Raw genomic sequence first — 16,516 nt, 5'->3', positions numbered from 1 at the left:
TGCTGTTATGTTGAGCTGTGGGGTACTCAGGTCAATATTTTCTGACATTGCCAGTCAAGCAGAAGACCCAATACTGTTATTGACTACTGGACTCTTTTAGAATATTTTGCTGAATTTACACACCTATAATATCCAAATAACAGAACTTAACCAAAAAGTGCATACAGATGAATGTCCATTTTGTATGTGTGTATTCAAATTGGTTAAGATAGATATATAGTTACATTCTCTTAATGAATAGAATGATTTGTTCTAATGGTCCTTGTAAATAGGATATCATGTCTGCATCTTCTACTGCAATTAACCACTAGGAAGAATGTATGCAATGTGTTAATTATGGAAACTGTCCTACCAATTTGAGAAAAAAACAAAAAAATGAATAAATAAAAAAATAAGTTTTGAGAATCTTTCATGGAAGAAATATAGTTCATTAAGAGAAAAACAAGGCAAACTGACCACATGTAGAAACTGTATTCAATGAAGGCACAAACTGACAATTTCAGTAAACTTAAATTTCTTTAGAAAGGTATTGAACCTGTTAATCGAGAATGTGATTTCCCAACTAACACTGAGGGCTACTTGCCTTCTGATTAAACAACAACAACAAAAACAATGGAGAGGATCAGCTGATAGCCAATTGTATGTTATTAATGACCCTATATAAGTATAGATTTTCTATAAAATATGATGTCTACAACCAAAATGTAAATATTAAAAGCTGTAATATGTTAAAATAATATAACAGAAAATCGGTATTGAAGGCCTAATTTTCTCAAGTATCTGTACAGTCAGCATTCACCTTTTCTTTTTTCTTTTTTTAGTACTAGGGATTGAACTCAGGACCCTGTGCTTGCCAGACAAGTGCTTATACTACTGAATACCTTCCCTGGCCCAAGCATTCATTTTACATGTTTTTAGTTTTTAGAATTTCAGAGCCCCGTTCTCACAGTTCTTTACATTAGTCAGCCTTCTTCATCCCTTGAGAACCAAGATATATTTATAATCCAAACAATCTTTAAAATTTTACTAATAAATAAAGGGCACATAAAGATGCAAAGGTGATTTTTTTTACTTTTTTATTAATTTTAAGGAGAAAGAAATAGCAAAGAGACAGTTTTAAAACAGGTCAGTAGGACAGGCACAATAATTTATATGTTCCATATTGTCTTTATAGTAATTATTGAGAGCACAAGATGCGGACTTGATATCTTGTCTAAACAATATTAGTAAAAATCTTTCTTCTCATTGAACTAAGAGAAAGTAGCTGTATATCTATCCTATTTTGTATATACATATATTTTTATTTACTACAAAATGCTCAAAAGTGGTCTTTAAATGAGCTTAATTAACCACATTTAAGGTGTAATAGTTTCTAATTTTTAAACTTGGTAAAACAATTTAAACATCTTAAAACATAATTTTCCTGAAATTGACCAGTTCATCTCATTTGGGTAGTTTAGAGAGATATATTAGCTGGAAGTATGCACCACACACTGAGTGACATGAATATGCACTGACGTGGCTGATGAGCTTACCTTCAAACTGTGTTCTCTAGTTGAGATGAATCACTGAACAACCACATCAGCAGTAACTAGAAAGAAGTAACAAAAAAATTAAAAGGTAACAAGATGCCTGCCAAAATCTCTGATTCATCTTAATCTTAAAATGTCATCAACTATATCATGCATGGTTTTAAAATGATCAGCCACAATTTGAAACATTAGAAATTTATATATGGATACTGTTGACTGCAAGATGCATTATAATTTCAAAATGGCCAATGGAAAACAACTATTACCTTTTTTTTTTTTTTAATGAACCAGGGATTGAACTCAGGCCCTTCCACTTGCCAGGCAAAATTATTACCTTTGAAAATTGAAATGTGACATGGTTTTTTAACTTATACTTTTGCATCTTATAGCAAAAGGAAATCTGCATTGTTTCTAGAATTTAAACAGAAACTAAGTTCACAAATGAAGGCATAGAATCTCAGAGAGACTTGGTCTCAACAATTGTAAGTACTGGAGATGCAGTGGTAAAAAAAATGTATGTGTGTGTGTGTGTATGTGTGCATTTTTAGTTTTCAGAATTTCAGTGTCCCTTGTCATAGTTATCATAGTGAACTTTCCTTTTAACTCTTAAAAGCTGTTTTGATTTTTCACCTTACTTAAGATTTTTCATCTTTTCTTGCCTTCTGCCTATTTCACACTGCATAAAACATTCACATTTAGAATGTTTTTTGATAAACATCTGAGAAGGCAAAAATATCAATACTCCCAGAAAAAAAGAAAGATAAAGTGAAGGAATAGTGAGGGAAAGAAAGAAGGAGTGCAGGAAAGAAGGAAGGAAAGAATGAAGGAAGGAAAGAAGGAAGGAAGGAAGAAGGAAAGAAGGAAGGAAGGATGAAAAAGAGAAGTTCACAAAAAAGAGATGAAAAAGCTTCTATCCATGCATTTTCCTACAAGAACCAGAAAAAAAGTGACTTATCTTTTCTAGTTCAGCATATTCTAGTAATAACACCTGCCAAGATTAAGAAGACATCACTCCACTTAGTGCAACCACCAAACAGTGATTTAACAACAAAAAAAAAAAATTGTTGAATGTATTTGTTGAACTGTTACCAAACACATTTGCAACTCCTTTGGTGATACCAGAAGACAAAATATCCTATTAACAGCTGCAAGATCTCTCTTTGACTACAGTAACTGTCTTATTATAGAGCATTTCTGAAGTACAATTTGTACATTTTGCTCTTAGAAATAACCCAATATATAGTCACTTTCAAGTTGGTGGCGGCTTAAGAATTAATACGCATAAGAAAAACTTTCAGGGACTGTCCAGTTGATATTCTGAGCATTATGGAGAGACTTTTTTGAATTTATGTCTCTATGGTCCTCTTTGTAACAATGAAAAGCACAGTGGCAGGGGGCTTGATCCCTGGGCCTGCCATGCCATCCCCACCTCTGGGGTGCTCTGATATGGCAATTGAGACTGGGTGTGGTGGCATGTGCCTGTAATCCCAGCCTTGGGAGGCTGTAAACAGGTGGATCACTATGAGTCCAATCTAGTAGTGAGACCCTGAACACCCTGTAGACCCTTCCCTAAAATTAAAAACAAAAACAAAGAATGAAAAGCAAAGTGGATGGCACCACTGCTGCAGAAGAGAGTAGCCCAAAACTGCATCTCAGGTGCTCACTAGACTAATATTGCTTCTAAAACATACATCCACAAACAATTGACAGAGACACAGCCATGCATGTGTAAGCCACAGAGTGCAATGTGCTCTTGCAAAGGAATATACAACCACGTAGGTTCTGAAAAAGGTAACAGTGTAGTCTCCATGGAGAAGTCATGTTTTCTGCAAGAAAAATGTTCTCATTCATTTTAAAACCCAAATTATTAAATTCAAAGATTTCATTTGAAAACTTCATGTCTCATTCATTTTTATTTTAAAGTAACTTTTTAGTATTCAAAGATTTGTATTTTCCTTTTAATTTAAAATTAATCAATCACATGAGTCTTTAGGGCAACATAAAAGTAATTTGAGCATGAATAACAGCATTTCATTTGTATAGACATTAAGTTATTACTGAGTGATATTAATAATGACAAATTTTACATCATATTGATTTTTCACCTCTACACAGCAGAAACAGCCTCATAGATCATTACTCTATTATGGTTGTTAGGTATCATCAGGCAGAGTGGGAAAAAAATACACTGCATGGGGAAAATTATGAAAAGTTCTGAATATACTAATCTAATGAGAAGCTCTTAGCATGCCCAATAATATCTTTCTGGAGGCAAAAATGATGATGCTTACTCCAAGTATTTACATTGTGATATACTCAATATGAGGTGACATGATGATTATAATTTTTCAACTTCCTTTCTTATAATTCCAATCAGGTAGGCATATCTACAGTGGAATAGCACTGCTGCTAGATAATCCCATGATTTTACATTGCCTAGAACGTGAACCAATGTTTGGAAAGAAAAACACATTGAACCCTTCATTCAGTTTTCCTTCAAATTGCTCTTCAGTTTTTCAATAAGTTTACTGGGAATTTTTAATAGGTAAAACAAATAAATCCAACTCATGAGTTCTTTTATAATTAAAATTCCTGTATAACTAAATTATTTTATAATACTTGAAATATAAATGAGGCATATGTATTTCACTTAGTAATTGACTTTGCCAAGGATGTGTTGAATTCATCAATTTGTATAAACAAGATTTGCTTCAAATAAAAATAATGAATATTCTATTTAGTAATTGCTTTTTTCTTTTGCCTTATTATACAGTTACTTTTTATTAGTTTTTTGTTTTGCTCTCCACTTCTCTTTTCTCTTTCACTATTCCAATTATTATTTATGAGTTGTTTCTGTCTTTTGAAGAGATATTCATGTTTTTCATTCTTGCTAGATTTTTTAGAAGTAACATTTCTGCTTCTTATTATAGGAAATACTCATTTCAATCTCACAAGTTAATTTTTAACTATGATTTTTAACATTTTTAATTTTAAAAATTAATCACACCCATTGTAAAATCTACAAAATCAAATTATTCTAAGTAAAAATCTCCTTTTTTTCATTCACCAGAAATAACGACTGTTAATATTATCCTTAATATTATAATTTTTCTGTCTATGACATGAATGCATGCTCATATATATGTACATGAATAGACTTAAACCTATAGACTAGAGTTGGCAAAAAAATTTATTCATTTTCTTATTTCAATACTGAACATAGTTCTAGAATAAAAAGCCATTAGTATGATTAATGTTGAAAACTAGAAACTTCTCTATTTGTCTTAACACAAGACAAATATATTTCAATATTTATGTTAATAATTGTTAAATAGCAATAAGACATTAGGTTGTTTCTGATCTTTCTCTACTATAATAATGCTATATGTAATATTATTTTATCTATGTCAGTTAGTATATGTTTGAATGTTTCTCTTTGTATTTATATATCATTGGATCTAAAATTATATACAAAAGTATATTATACATAAAACTATTTTATACATGTATTTATATGATTATGTCATACATTTATATATTCTATTTATATTCATGTGTACATTTTACAGATGCACAAATAGAGATCCAATTGCACATTTATGCTATTTTTAAAATTTTCCTTATACTAAGTATATTCCCAGCCAAATTATTGAATGTGCACATTGATGTTGTGGTGAATTCTACTATATGCTCTTCACCTTGTTTTCATCATCCCTATTTTCTGTCAGGAAATCTAGCTGATATAATATAATAATAATTATAAAAGTGAAAAAATAAAATTAATAACACTCACAGAGATTACATATTTATTTACCTACTTAAAAAACCTCTGGAGATTATAATTTCAGAAATTGTTTTGCTTCTGGTTCTTATAATAAAAAACTTTTTAAGCTCGGAGTGTGCAATCAATCTTAAATTGCTCTTTGTGGCAACCAGAATAATAGTCAAACAGAGATGCCTAAATTTAAATTCCACATTTATGACTGTGTTAAAATTGCATAGTAAAGAAAATTCAGGTGGCAGTATTTAAGGGTGCTAATTGGCCTTGGGATGAGGAAATTATACTGAATTGCAGGACAGCCCCAATATAAACACAAGCACTCTCATAAATGGAAGAGGGAGAGAGTTAAAAAAAAAAAAAGGACCAAGGAAATGGCAGCATGGAAAGGACTCTGTTCTGTGCTGAACTTGTTGATGGAGAAAGGGAGCTCTCAGCTAAGACAATGAAAAAGGAAAGGTAGAAGAAATAGAATTTTCCATAGCATCCCCAGAGATAAAGCAGCCTGTAAACACCTTGATCTTTGTCCTTATAGGACCCATATAAGATTTACAACATCATGAATTAGAAGAAATTTGTAATTTATACTGCTAAGGTTCAGTGCTTCATAATAATAGCAAGAGAAAACTGAGATACATGCTTAACTAACAGTGCAGAATATACATTCATGTTTCAATATGCTATTTTACTCTTTACTTAAGGTATTTTGATAAATACCTTATCAAAATATCCAGAATAAAGGCAGAAGTGAGAAGAATTCCATTTGTATAAGAACCAGAAGATAAAAAAAGAACCAGCAGATAAAAAACTTTGATTAGTTATTTTTTAAGTCAATATCCTACAGCTTCCATGACCCAAATCCAGCATAATTGACTAAAATGATCTTGTAACCCAAATCCAAATGAGTTGCATGATAAGAATTGTAGATATGGCTAAAGTGATGCTAATCTAAGGATGGATTCTGTAACATAAGCACAGGAGCTGATCAAGGAAATAAAGATTAACTGAAGTATAAGATGTACATATAGAATGTCTTTTGGGGGTGTTGATCCAGGCCAACAGAAAGCAGTACTATAATAACAACTTGCAGTAAAAGCTCTAAAGAGGCAAGTTATTAGCAATACAGATATGAGATTTTTAACTCAGGCATCTGGGTAACCAAAGTGGAGTCCAGGAATAGAGACCACAGATCTAGGGATAGAAGGACCAGCACAATCTTGTTGTCTAGATCTTTCAGAGAGCAATTTATCTGAGATCAAGATTGTTATCTTGATTCTTACCAAATGTCTCTTCATTTTGCTTAGACTGTATGATTAAAGACAATTCTCTTGGTTTATTTACTTTCTTTTTCTTTTGTTACTTCCAAAAAATTCAAATATGTAACAGTCAAATTGAAATGAAAGACTATACAGTATGAAATACTGATAAAGATTGTTCCAGATTCAGGGATTAACCTTCACATGTAGGAGAGGCACATAGAGCGATGTGAATGGTCGTAGTGAGAAAATTAATAAACATTTTAATCTCTCAATTTTTAACCAGATCTGCTGAGCAAGTAACATATTTTTACATTTTCAGACAAGAACATCCGATTACTTAATTTCTAGTACATTAGTTTTGAGATGCTTCATTCTTATTTTGCTTTCTAAACTCTTTTCATACTGTATCATCTTTTCATTTCAATTTGACTGCTACATATTTGAATTTCTCGAGTAGATATTTTTGGAAGCAACAAAAGAAAAAGAAAGTAAATAAACCAAGATAATTGTCTTTAATCATAAAGTCTAAGCAAAATGAAGAGACATTTGATAAGAAACCTGGGATGCGTAGGGGAGAAAGAATCTCTTTGAAGGAGAGACCCAAGCCTGTCTTAGTTACTATTCTTGTTATTAAGGCAAAATACCTGACAAGACTAAAGGAGGAAATGTATAAATAATATATATCATTCAATATATGATATGTATCAAATATGTGAGATATATTTTCTATTCTATTCTTCTAGAGAACCCTGACCAATGGAATCACACCGAATTTAAACCAAAGAAAATAGTTAAGAATCTATGAGCCCATAATATCAAATAAAGAAGTAAATAACTGAATAAATAAAAGGAAAAAATAATTATTTTCCTGAAATAACTGTATTAATAATATACAAGCAATGTGAGAAATAAAAAGCTCAACATTAGATCAATACAGTAATGTTTTCCACAAGAAATATTCAATATTGAACAAAATGAGATATCTACCTAACTTCAAGTATTTTTCTCAATTTAAGAGTCTATGCCACTTATGTACAGACCATAACCACAAGGAAGTTTTGGAAATATTTCATTTCAAGCATTAGATTTTCCAGCTCCTCCACACATACAGTCAAAGAAGTAATCACTGGAGCTGAAAGTGACACTGCTTGAGCTTTATATCACTGTAGCATATTCCATTAAGAATCACACACAACAAAACTCCCTTCCCCTACAAACAAAAATATGGATTCAGACAGTACATGGCAATAAATTAGTCAGCTGTTTTCTACCAGCAGTCTGATATCTTCATAACAAACTTTGGATCTGATAAAATTCCCATCCATATGAGAAATGAGCATATATTTTTCCAAAGAAAATCATAAAAGAAAGATATTTATATTGAAGAGAAGTATGACAATGCTTTAACACAAAATAAAAATAAACTTGAACAAATTTTAGCCTGCTGGTCTTTAGTAAGCTAGAAAAGACATGCTATGTATGAGAAGAGAACAGACAAGTAAGTGTAGGAATAAAGCTTATGTTCAAATAATGTTAAAATGGTACTTAGAAAGCACTGCTTTAGCAATTCAGAAATTCAGCTTTCCCAGTGCCTCTGTGACATTCATACTAAGTTCTCCCAGTTTTGCCAGTGCAGCAACTGAGAAACAGAAGATTTAGGTCATTTATACCAGAATATACAAACGTGAATTGGCACAACTGGGATTCGAATCCAGAGATTTTGGCTCCAGAAGCTACACATTTAACAGGGTGCCCTTTTTTCATTAAAAAAGTACAAGTTCAAATGTGGTTACACACTTCTCTATATACCATCACTTTGGAGACTTAGCGTGACACTATCTCAAAATTAAAAATACAAAATGTATGTGAATATACCGGAGTACAAAGCCCCTGCATTCAATCTCCAGAGACAGAAAGAGACAGAAAGGGGAAAAGGGAGGAGGGGTAGGAAAAAGGAGAGGAAGAACAAGAAGAAGAAAACAAAAAAGTGCAAATAGAGACGTGCGTGGGGTTAAGGTTCATAAATTTTTTCCAAGACAAGAATAGGTCCAAAGCAAAATTAAAGTCATGTCAGAGGTGATTTCAAAACTGATTCCATAAAATTAAGGAATCACCAATACTGTCTCACTTTTGTTTAGTGTTTACAAAACCCAAGCATTTTAAAAATTGCTCATGTATCAGTTTATGTCATGCTACAAAACTGTATGAAGTCGGAATCACTATTGTCCTTTTTATACTTTTGAAAGATCAAAACAGTGTGCAAAATAAGTTACTTGCCCAGGATCGGCCAAATAGTTTAGCAGATTAAAGTGCCTGCAAGCAGATGCAGGGGCCGGGTATTAGGTACCCAGGCCTGCAGTGCTGGCCCCATCCCCTGGGGAAAGCTGAGACAGCAATTGAGACTGAGTGTGGTGGTGCGTTCTTGTAATCCCAGCTTTTAGGAGCCTGTAAACAGGAGGATCACTATGACTCCAATCTACTAGTGAGACACTGAACATCCTGTAGACACTTCCCTAAAATACAATAATAATAATAATAATAATAATAATAATAATAATAGTAGTAATAATAATTACTTGCCAAAGATAGGAGAAGTAGTAAATAAGAGATTTTGAATCAAAGTATATTTATATCCCTGGTCTAAGTATTGAAAACTGTGTTGATATACAACTCAAAATATGAATATCATTGAATTTCTGGAATTCAATAGGTTAACAATTCATTTACTTAATGTTTAATTGCAAATTGGATTTTTTACTTTTCTTAAAATATTTTAAATGTCAATTGTATTCTTCTATTTTTAGTTTATTTTCACATCATTTTGCCCTGATTATAAGTCAGTTTCCAAAACAACATATAATTTTAAGAACTGAAGAGAACATGTCTAAATTGAATATCCTTTAAAACTGAGCTAACTTGTCATGTATTCATAAGTAGAGAGAAATTTCATAGTTACACCAATTTCACATCATGTAAAAATTAATAAGTTACTGAGTGCAGTCTAAAAAAATTTGAATTACTAGTACATAGGTTTCAGTACAAGAAATTGTTTGTGTCTTTTCTAAAACTAATTGCCTGCTGTTTAGTATAAAGTTTTATATGAATAATTAATAACCAAATTTCCTGTGATTTATGGTCTATTTGTCATAAGGCCAAAGATTCATTGAGTATATTTCTAAAAGGATGTCTCATCCAAATCATTTCAGATTCACAAGGATTTGCTACATGTTGTTTTAATTTATTTTATTATTCTCCAAAGCTCTTTAATCTGAGGTATAGGAGCTCAGGATAAATCCTGAGGGGATTTCACTGACCTTATCAGACCCAAAAGCTACATCTCTTGTTGTATAGGTCCTGCTTTACTTGGTCTTAACCATCCAGCAGAAAAGTATAAAAATGAAATATAGGAAGTAAAGCCATGCTGTTATGTTGAGCTGTAGGGGACTCAGGTCAATAATTTCTGACATTGCCAGTCAAGCAGAAGACCCAATACTATTATAGGCTACTAGACTCTTTTAGAATATTTTGCTGAGTTTACACACCTATAATATTCAAATAACGGAACTTAACCAAAAAAGGGTATACAGATGAATGTCCCTTTTGTATTTGTGTATTCAAAGTGGTTAGGATAGATATATAGTTACATTCTCTTAATGAATAGAGTGATTTGTTCTAATGGTGTTTGTAAATAGAATATCATGTCTGCATCTTGTACAGCAATTAACCACTGGGAGGAACGTATGCAATGTGTTAATTATTGAAACTATCCTACCAATTTGATTTGAAACTGTCTCATTTGTATTTGTTTCACAATAAAATTATGGAAAAAATGAATAAAAATTTTAAAAATGAGAAAAAAGGTAGTAGCTATTGGAAAAATCCAATAAATGCTCAATTTTTTAAAGCAGGTGGCAAATTCCCTTAGAAAAATGTTATGCAAATTATAGACACATAATCACCTTTAGACAGGGAATTAACAAGAAATTCCAATGTTTTCTTGGAGAAAGCCATATTTGAAATAAAAAAGACCTATCTTGCTCATTCAAAGTATTATTCTACACTTTTTTCTTTCTTTTTTTTTTTTTTTGGCAGAACTGGGGATTGAACTCTGGCGCCCAGGTAAGCACTTATTCTGCTGAGCTATATCCCTGGCACCCTACATTGTATCTTGTTGTAGAAAAAACATACATTTTGTTAACATAGAGTTGAAAATAAGCATTCATTACATATCTGTTTAAAAATTAAAAGAATCTATATAAAAAATAAACTTGAAAATATGTTAAAGTTTATCATGCTCTAGGCATTGGATAAGTCCTTCCCTAATATTTATCTTTTATTTAGCAAACTCTCCTGAAATACGAGTTTATCTTCTTCTTACAGAGGATACTCAATGAAATTAATTAGTCTAAATTTAATCCAAATATAACATGATACACAATTTTTTACCTAATCATAAATTGCCTACATCTCATGAATACATAAAAGAACAATCATGTATTATTTTTATCTTTATTAATTTAAGTCAAAAACATTCACCCTGATTCTAATTTATGTTCTGGCACACATAAAATTAGAATGAATCTTTTACTATATTGATTCCTATTTATGGGAAATTCTGGGATTAAAACTAAAATAGTTTTATTTTGAATCATTTGCATACATTTTGATTATTTTCAAGATGAGGAAGGGATTTTTTATTACAATTAACCACTATATAATTCTAAAGTAATTTTTACAGGTTCTCTGTATCTAAAAGATTATTAAAGGATGGATTTCTCTCAGTCTTCATCATATTGTTGATCATTAAATAGTAGTGAGTTTCCCTATAAACCTGAGACCAACTCATTTGATGGCCATAAGAATGATGTTCTCACATCAGACTAAAGCATTACTATCTTTACTGTGCACAAACTACTCCAAATACAAGGTGAATTTTGAGTTTCCATAATGGTTGCACCAGTCTACATTCCCACCAGCAGTGGAGAAGGGTTCCTTTTTCCCCACTGACTCTCCAACATTTTTTGTTGGGTGATTGCTTTATGATAGCCATTCTTTGTGGGGTGAGATGATATCTCATTGTTGTTTTAATTTGCATTTCAGGGATGGCTAGTGATGTGGAGCATTTTTTCGTATATTTATTCACTTCTTTATTTTTGTCTTCTGAGAAGTGTACGTTTATCTCAAATGCCCATTTCTGGACTGGGTCTTTAAATTTTGGGGCCCTAATGGTTTTTATTTCTTCATAAATTCTAGAGAACAGACCTTTGTCTGATTATTGGTCAAGAATTTTTTCTAAATTGTGGATTGTCTTTTCACTTTGTTGGTAATTTATTTTGACATGCAAAACCTTCTTAATAATAGGAGGTCCCAGTTGTAGAATCTTTCAATTATTACCCGTGCAATTTGATTTTTGTTCATGAACTCTTTGCCTACCCCTATGTCGTCAAGAGTTCTTCCTACATTCTCTTCCAGGAGATTTAGTGTCTCTGTTTTAATATTTAGATCTTTGATCCAGTTTGACTGTAGCTTAGTGCATGGTGATAGACCTGGGTCAAGTTTGAGTTTTCGGCATGTAGAGAGCCAGTTTTTCCAGCATCATTTGCGAAAGAGGCTATCTTTCTTCCAGTGAGTATGTTTGGCCGCTTTGTGAAAGATAAGGTGGCTGAGTGTGTTTGTAGGTGCTTCAGCGTCTTCTAATCTATTCCATTGATCTTCAGGTCTATTTTGTTGCCAGTACCATGCTGATTTTATCACAGTAGCCTTGTAGTATAATTTGAAGTCAGAAATTGTAGTGCCTCTGGCCTTTGTTGCCCAGGATTGCCTTTGCTATGGTAGGTCTTTTCTGGTTCCAAATAAATTTTAGGAATGATTTCTCTAGTGCTTTGAGGTATGTTGGTGGTAATTTGATAGGGATTGCATTAAATTGGTATTGCAATTTTGACAATATGGCCATATTCATAATGTTGATTCTTCCTATCCAGGAGCAGGGAATATCTTTCCATTTCCTGAAATCATCTACAATCACTCTTTTCAGAGTACCGTAATTTTCCTTGAAAAGTTCTTCAGCTTCTCTCACTAGATGAATTCCAAGGTATTTCATTTTCTTCAGTGCTATTGTAAGAGGTATTGCTTCTATAATTTCCCTCTCAGTGTTTTTGTTATCTGTGTAGAGGAATGTTATTGACTTTTGGGTATTGACTTTGTATCTTGCTATGCTACTGAATTTTTGCATCAATTCTAGTAGCTTCTTGGTGGAGTTTTTTGAGTCTTCCAAGTATCTTACCTGTGAATAGTAATAATTTAATTTCTTCTTTATCTATTCTTATTACTTTTATTTCTCTCTCTTAACTGATGGTTCTAGCTAACATTTCCAGAACTATATTAAATAGTAGGTGTGATAGAGGGCATCCTTGTCTAGTATCAGATCTGATAGTAAAAGATTTCAATTTTTCCCCATTTAGAATTATGTTAGCTGTTGGGTTGTCATAGATGATTTTTATCAGATTGAAGTAGAGGCCTTCTATTCCAATTTTCTGTAGGACTTTGAACATGAATGAGTGTTAGACTTTGTGAAAAGCCTTTTCTGCATCAACTGAGATGATCATGTGGTGTTTAGATTTCACTCTACTAATATAATGTGTTACATTTATAGATTTTCAAATATTGAACCATCCTTCCATCCCTGGGATGAGTCTTACCTGATCAAGGTGATTAATCTTCTTGATGATTTGCTATATTCTATTTGCTAGGATTTTATTGAGGATTTTGGCATCTATGTTCATGAGGGAGTTAGCCCTGTAGTCTTTTTTAGTTGCATCTTTCCCTGGTTTAGGTATCAGTATAATACTTGCCAAGAGAAATGATTTTGGGAGGATTGCTTCCTTTTCAATTGCCTTGAAGAGTTTGAGGAGTATTGCAATTACATCTTCTGTAAATTTCTTGTAGAATTCAGCTGTGAGTCCATCAGGGCTTGAGGCTTCTTTGTCGTTAGGCTTTTTATTGCATTTCATATTTCCCTGGCTGTTATAGGGTTGTGGAGAGATGTTATATCTTCTTGATTCAGTTTTACTAATTTGTACCTTTCTAGGAATCTGTCCATTTCTTCTGCATCTTCTATTGTGTGAGAATAAAGGTTCTCAAAGTAGCTATTGACAATCTTCTGAATTTCCACTGGGTCTGTGATAATTACACCCTTTTTATTCCGTATTGCTTGTATTTGAATTTTTCCTGCCCCCTTTTTGATGAGGACAGCTAGGGGCTTTTAATTTTATTTAGTCTTTCAAAGAACCAGCTTTTTGATTTATTAATTGTTTGAACTGTTTTCTTTGTCTCAATTGAATTAATTTCTGCTCTAATCTTTATGATTTCTTCCTGTCTTTGGGCTCTGGGTTTGATTTGCTCTTCCTTTTCTAGTTGTTGAAGATGCATCTTTAGGATGTTTATTTGTTCCTGTTCTGTTTTCCTAATGTGTGAGTTCACAGCTATGAATTTCCGTCTGAGAACTGCTTTCATCGTATCCCATAAGTTCTGATAAGTTGTGCTTGAATTTTCATTGAATTGTAGATATTGCTGAATTTCTTGTTTAATTTCATCTGTGACCCATTGGTTGCTGAGTAGGGTGTTGTTTAATTTCCTTGTATTTGTGGGGTTTTCTGGTTTCTTTTGTCATTTATTTCCAGTTTCATTGCATTGTGGTCTGATAATATGTTTGGGATAATTTCTGTTTTCTTGCATATACTTAAGCATGACCTATGGACCAGTATGTGGTCTATTTTAGAAAATGACTCATGTGCAATGGGAAGAAAAGTGTATTCAGCTGTGTTTGGGTAGAACACTCTGTCTATGTCCACTAAGCTCATTCGTTTGAAGCTCTAGTTCAGTTCTGCTGCTTCTTTTCTAATGTTTTGTGTAATTGATCTATCTTTTTGTTGTAAGGGGGTGTTAAGGTCTCCTGTTAATACTGTGTTATTGGATGTTAGACTTTTCATGTCCATTAAGATTTGTCTTATATAGTTGGGTGCTCCCATGTTTGATGCATATACATTTGTTGGTATTGCCTCTTCCTCTTGAATTTTTCCCCTAACCAGTATGTAGTGGCCTTCTTTATTTCATTTGATCATTTTTGGTTTGAAGTTGAGTCTGTCTGAGAATAGGATTGCTACACCTGCCTTTTTTATTTTTAAAGAATATAAAAGAGTGATAGAAAAAAGACAACATCAGAAATTACTGAAGATTTCACTAAACAAAGTAGTAGGAATTCAACAACTGTTGCCGTATTACTTGATGCTGTCTGGCACAGATAGAAATGAATACATATAAATAATATGTAATTTACTATGTCATTTGATATTAAAATATATGCTTAGCCTTTGAAAATATTAGTATTGTTATATGTTTAATTTCATAGTTTTTTTTACTACAGAATGTGATGCAGTATCTGCTATGATCGTTAGACAGGAGGAAGTGCTAGAGGATAATGATGCTAGATGGATACATATAGATATTGATATAGTTTTCCTTCCCTTCAAGGATCTAACTTCTAAAACAGAAATACTATATCTACTGGAAGAGAAAGTACACAGAAATCTTGATGACATAGTGTAGGCAGAGACTTTATGAACAAAGTTCATACTTTAGGGTAAATGCTTCACAGAATCAACAACTGGGATTTTTTCGTATTAAAAAGAATCTGCAGAACAAAATCACCAAAGTGTAGAAAAATTAGGGTTAAAGTTAACTAGTTTAACTTAAAATTCATTGATATGTTTTAAATCTAAAACTTAATTGTAATGATTAATGAAAAAATTAGAAGAAATTCAAATAATCAATTAATATATGGAAACTGTTCAGTATCTTTAACCATCAGGGAAATACAAGTAAAACTACAATGAGCATTGTCTCAACCCAGTTATAAGAATTATAGTTATTTATTTATTTATTTATTTATTTATTTGATACAAGGTTTTGCTACACTGTTCAGGCTCATAGTGATCCTCCTGTCTCAGCCTCCTCAAGTCTGGGGTTACAACAATACACCACCACACCCAGTTTTGGGGCCTGCACAGGATGTGGTACTGGGGATCAAACTCAAGACCTTGTGTTTGCCAGACAGGTGCTTAGACTGCCAAGCTATCTTCTGAGCTCAAAGTTATAATTATTTGAAACTGTGCTGGTGATAACAGGGAGAGGAAAGCAATCCTTATACACTGTTAGTTGTAAAGTAAATTAGTACAGATACTAAGAATAACTATGAAATTTTCTTCAAAACCTGAAAATAAAACTACCGTATGATAGCATAAAAAGATGCCTACATATCCAGTTTACAGCAGCGTGAGTCACAATAGCTAAAATATGGAAAAAGCCTTGGTTGCCATCAGCAATGAATGGATAAGTGGATGAAATTGGAGAGCTGGAGGATGCCATGTTAACTGAAATAAGCCAGACACAGAAGAATAAGTATCACATTTCCTTTCTTACGTATGAAAACAGGCATAAAGGGCTGAAAGTAGGAGAGGGAAAGGAGATACTAGGAAGTAGTTGAACAGAGGAGAAAAGGGTGGAATAAAAGGGTGAATAAGCATGACTAGACCATATTCTATGAAAATATCACAGCGAAACCCATTAAAAATTAAAAAATGGTGCTTTCAAAGCATATATATATATATATATATATATATGAATCAATGTTTAAATTTTAAAGCTATATTGCAGTGTTCTTATAACAGAAGATGACCCTCACCTCCACCCAGTATTCTTGTCTGTTGTTACTCAGGTAATAGTTCCAGTTCCAGTTTTAGTTACTTTTGTTTCTTTGAAACAACTGATTGCTGTGGTGCACAGCTGGTTACTATGATGAATAGTGTAAGCACCAGTCCTCACTTGCACAGCAATATACATAAGTTCTAACTTGAGCCCCCACCCCAAGTAGGGATTTTTCATGAAGTCAA

This window comes from Octodon degus, unplaced genomic scaffold, assembly GCF_000260255.1.
Source record: "Octodon degus isolate 3935 unplaced genomic scaffold, OctDeg1.0 scaffold00051, whole genome shotgun sequence".
NCBI lineage: Eukaryota > Metazoa > Chordata > Mammalia > Rodentia > Octodontidae > Octodon > Octodon degus.
Note: the sequence above shows the minus strand (reverse complement) of the source record.